The sequence below is a fragment of the Anopheles moucheti genome (genome assembly GCF_943734755.1).
Source record: "Anopheles moucheti chromosome X unlocalized genomic scaffold, idAnoMoucSN_F20_07 X_unloc_5, whole genome shotgun sequence".
NCBI lineage: Eukaryota > Metazoa > Arthropoda > Insecta > Diptera > Culicidae > Anopheles > Anopheles moucheti.
In genome coordinates this window covers 135,001-140,000 of record NW_026453559.1, presented here as the reverse complement: position 1 = coordinate 140,000, position 5,000 = coordinate 135,001, and the positions used below count along the sequence as shown (strand labels likewise).

General features: G+C 44.6%; 1 protein-coding gene and 1 pseudogene across 1 annotated transcript in view; one reads left to right on the top strand and one right to left on the bottom strand.

The window, feature by feature from the left end:
• Nucleotides 1-1,740, top strand: part of LOC128308675 (uncharacterized) — a 6,645-nt pseudogene extending 4,905 nt beyond the window's left edge.
• LOC128308608 (uncharacterized) overlaps nucleotides 1-5,000 on the bottom strand; it is a 66,348-nt gene that overhangs the window by 1,020 nt on the left and 60,328 nt on the right. The gene's annotated exons all lie outside the window — the stretch shown is intronic.

Sequence of the window (5,000 nt, the reverse complement as noted above, 5' to 3'; positions counted from 1 at the left end):
GGAGACCATCTCCCGCTCCTTTCGATTCTCATCGCGCAGGTACTGAACCTCATGGCGATGACTCTCTTGCAGCTCCGCTAAATCCTTGCGGAACTGCTCCGCTTGCTCCGTCATTTGTGCTCTGAGGAGGGCCAGTTGGTCCTCCAAGCGCTCGATGAGCTTTTCCATCGACACTACCGACGCTGCTGCTACGGCTGTGCCAACTCCACTCGTTCGGCCAACACCACTCGTGGCTGTGGCCTTTCCTTCCGTAACTCGACTAAGCATCACCACCGGTTTCGAACTCACCGGTGGCCGGCTCTCGGTCGATCCCGACCGTGACCGCAGGATCCGACTACTGTACGACATCGCCAGTCCGAAGGAGTCCGCGCTTTACGCTGGATTTACTCCCCCTCCACGGGGGGACGCCAGCAGCGGACCGCCACGATGATCGCCCAAGAACAAACAAAAACTCCAACAAATTTTATTAAATAAATAAATATGTTTCAAAAATTTGTTTTCGGGTTCGCTGCCTGCCGTCCTGCTTAAGTCTCCGCTGCGTTGCGTTCGCGCCTAAATGTATACCGTCCGCATACACTGCCTCGGGAGCTTTCGTCGCTACGCGCTTCTCCACCTCGCGGATAGGTGGCGCTGTGGAGCAGAAGCTCTGAGCTGTCACAACGCGTCGCTCGAGCGCACACCCACACGCGACGATCCACCTGACGCCGCTCTGCCGCTATTTTTACACGAACTTATTTTATAGTTTTTTGGCGTTTTCTGCACTGCCACCGACCGGAATAATGTTCTTCAGTGACGCCACTACTGAATTAACGTTCCACTTAATGTTTTAATCGCCTATTTCGCGTATAAACAGCACTGGTCTGTTCCCATACAAAATGTATGGGAGAGATTTCTTTCGCTTTTATCAGGCGAGCATCGTCCTGTTTCGTTAATATTTCACCATTCAGGGGTAGAAGGCACTAAAAGACACTGATTAAAACACTTTTTGGCCCTTTTCGCAAAGTTTTACACCCGAATTTTCCGCTTTTAACCGGAGCGACACAGAGGCACGTCCGAGCACTGCTATGACAGCTGTCACACACAGGGATAACTGGCTTGTGGCCGCCAAGCGTTCATAGCGACGTGGCTTTTTGATCCTTCGATGTCGGCTCTTCCTATCATTGTGAAGCAAAATTCACCAAGCGTAGGATTGTTCACCCTTTCAAGGGAACGTGAGCTGGGTTTAGACCGTCGTGAGACAGGTTAGTTTTACCCTACTGGTGTGTGCTGTTTGCCGCTATCTTAACGGAATTCCTGTGCAGTACGAGAGGAACCACAGGTACGGACCACTGGCTCAATACTAGTTCGACCGGACTTTGGTATGACGCTACGTCCGCTGGATTATGCCTGAACGCCTCTAAGGTCGTATCCAATCCGAGCTGATAGCGCTTCTCAAACCCATTAGGTGATCGGAAGCTAGCGGGCTTAACAACCCTCCGAGATCCGTCGGTGCTGCCCCGCGCACACTGACGTCTCATCCCCGCTATAGCACTAGACTGAGCCGCAACGGGCGGGAGCACGCTGCACGTGGAAGTACCTTACCACAGGGAACCCTGGTGGCTGTGTTTCCGTCGACCGTGGATACAACTAGTTTCGACACCTTCGACCGCCCGCAAACGACGGGACTACAGGCTGGGAGCTGCGAGTTGTAGAGATGCGTTCGCATCGATCCTCTCAGGCGACCCATGCTTGCTGGTGCTCGCGTTCACTTTGGGAATGGAGTGTTCGCGAGAGTGATTGTTGTGTTGTGTGTGTACAGTTGGTGCTTGCGTGCACTCCCATAGTGGAGTGTTCGCGAGCTTAAAACGCTAAGTCCCGATTAATACTCTCCTCGCAACATTATGTGCGTGGCTCCACGCCAAGTGGGATTAGCGGTGCGAAACGCGATTGGTAAAGTCGATGGTGATGTGCGTACCAACAGGCGATTTGTTAAGTCAAATGCGAACTGTGGTGCAACAGGCAATGTGTGTTTATTATCAGGTGTTGTTGGAAGTCAATACGATTTGACTTTCAAAAATTTTTCTAAGTCCCGATTTTTTTTCTCGTCGAGTAACTACAATGCACTATTTCTATCGCAGCGGACTTGCGGTTCATGGCCTTAATGATCGCGAACGAACACGTATTCGCAAAAAAATTTTTGTATGAAAAAGTCACCACTCGGGTACCTCCATACAAAAGTACCAAGTTCGGGTCGAGTGGTCGATGGACGTCGAAGGTGAAAATTTTTCATCATCGAAAATTTTTTCCAAAGTTGAAGCAAATGGGCCCTAGAGTATGAAAAGTGAAACCACGGATCGATTTGAGAAATAAAAATTTTTGTATGAAAAAGTCACCACTCGGGTACCTCCATACAAAAGTACCAAGTTCGGGTCGAGTGGTCGATGGACGTCGAAGGTGAAAATTTTTCATCATCGAAAATTTTTTCCAAAGTTGAAGCAAATGGGCCCTAGAGTATGAAAAGTGAAACCACGGATCGATTTGAGAAATAAAAATTTTTTGTATGGGAGGGCCCCTGCTAGAACATTTTTCCCAAGTGCGACCATTTTACCCAGTGAGTCAAAAAAAAATTTTTTTCACGGTGACTCAAAACTTCAATATTAGACTCCCCTGAGTATGAAAAGTGAAACGAAAATCATTTTTGAGAAGAAAAAATTTTTGTATGGGAGGGCCCCTGCTAGAACATTTTTCCCAAGTGCGTCGATTTTGGGTCGCCGACACAAGCTCGGGTCAAAAAAATTTTTTTTTCTCGGTGACTCAAAACATCAATTTTAGACTCCCCTGAGTATGAAAAGTGAAACGAAAATCATTTTTGAGAAGAAAAAAATTTTGTATGGGAGGGCCCCTGCTAGAACATTTTTCCCAAGTGCGTCGATTTTGGGTCGCCGACACAAGCTCGGGTCAAAAAAATTTTTTTTTCACGGTGACTCAAAACATCAATTTTAGACTCCCCTGAGTATGAAAAGTGAAACGAAAATCATTTTTGAGAAGAAAAAATTTTTGTATGGGAGGGCCCCTGCTAGAACATTTTTCCCAAGTGCGTCGATTTTTGGGTCGCCGACACAAGCTCGGGTCAAAAAAATTTTTTTTTCTCGGTGACTCAAAACATCAATTTTAGACTCCCCTGAGTATGAAAAGTGAAACGAAAATCATTTTTGAGAAGAAAAAATTTTTGTATGGGAGGGCCCCTGCTAGAACATATTTCCCAAGTGCGTCGATTTTGGGTCGCCGACACAAGCTCGGGTCAAAAAAATTTTTTTTTCACGGTGACTCAAAACATCAATTTTAGACTCCCCTGAGTATGAAAAGTGAAACGAAAATCATTTTTGAGAAGAAAAAATTTTTGTATGGGAGGGCCCCTGCTAGAACATTTTTCCCAAGTGCGTCGATTTTGGGTCGCCGACACAAGCTCGGGTCAAAAAAATTTTTTTTTCACGGTGACTCAAAACATCAATTTTAGACTCCCCTGAGTATGAAAAGTGAAACGAAAATCATTTTTGAGAAGAAAAAATTTTTGTATGGGAGGGCCCCTGCTAGAACATTTTTCCCAAGTGCGTCGATTTTGGGTCGCCGACACAAGCTCGGGTCAAAAAAATTTTTTTTTCTCGGTGACTCAAAACATCAATTTTAGACTCCCCTGAGTATGAAAAGTGAAACGAAAATCATTTTTGAGAAGAAAAAATTTTTGTATGGGAGGGCCCCTGCTAGAACATTTTTCCCAAGTGCGTCGATTTTGGGTCGCCGACACAAGCTCGGGTCAAAAAAATTTTTTTTTCACGGTGACTCAAAACATCAATTTTAGACTCCCCTGAGTATGAAAAGTGAAACGAAAATCATTTTTGAGAAGAAAAAATTTTTGTATGGGAGGGCCCCTGCTAGAACATTTTTCCCAAGTGCGTCGATTTTTGGGTCGCCGACACAAGCTCGGGTCAAAAAAATTTTTTTTTCTCGGTGACTCAAAACATCAATTTTAGACTCCCCTGAGTATGAAAAGTGAAACGAAAATCATTTTTGAGAAGAAAAAAATTTTGTATGGGAGGGCCCCTGCTAGAACATTTTTCCCAAGTGCGTCGATTTTGGGTCGCCGACACAAGCTCGGGTCAAAAAATTTTTTTTTTCACGGTGACTCAAAACATCAATTTTAGACTCCCCTGAGTATGAAAAGTGAAACGAAAATCATTTTTGAGAAGAAAAAAATTTTGTATGGGAGGGCCCCTGCTAGAACATTTTTCCCAAGTGCGTCGATTTTGGGTCACCGACACAAGCTCGGGTCAAAAAATTTTTTTTTTCACCGTGACTCAAAACATCAATTTTAGACTCCCCTGAGTATGAAAAGTGAAACGAAAATCATTTTTGAGAAGAAAAAATTTTTGTATGGGAGGGCCCCTGCTAGAACATATTTCCCAAGTGCGTCGATTTTGGGTCGCCGACACAAGCTCGGGTCAAAAAAATTTTTTTTTCACGGTGACTCAAAACATCAATTTTAGACTCCCCTGAGTATGAAAAGTGAAACGAAAATCATTTTTGAGAAGAAAAAATTTTTGTATGGGAGGGCCCCTGCTAGAACATTTTTCCCAAGTGCGTCGATTTTGGGTCGCCGACACAAGCTCGGGTCAAAAAAATTTTTTTTTCACGGTGACTCAAAACATCAATTTTAGACTCCCCTGAGTATGAAAAGTGAAACGAAAATCATTTTTGAGAAGAAAAAAATTTTGTATGGGAGGGCCCCTGCTAGAACATTTTTCCCAAGTAAATTCGATTTTACCCGGTGAGTCAAAAAATTTTGAAAAAAATATTTTGCCAAAATCGTGTTCATTGCCTATTATAAGGGACCAGGTCAGCTCACACGCATTTTTGGAGACCATATGGAAAGTGCGTCTGGGATTGCGGAAATTAAGTTTAGAGTGTTAAATGATGGTTTCGCAATCCCGAAAGGCTCAAAATCCACCCTAAGGTCCCCTGGG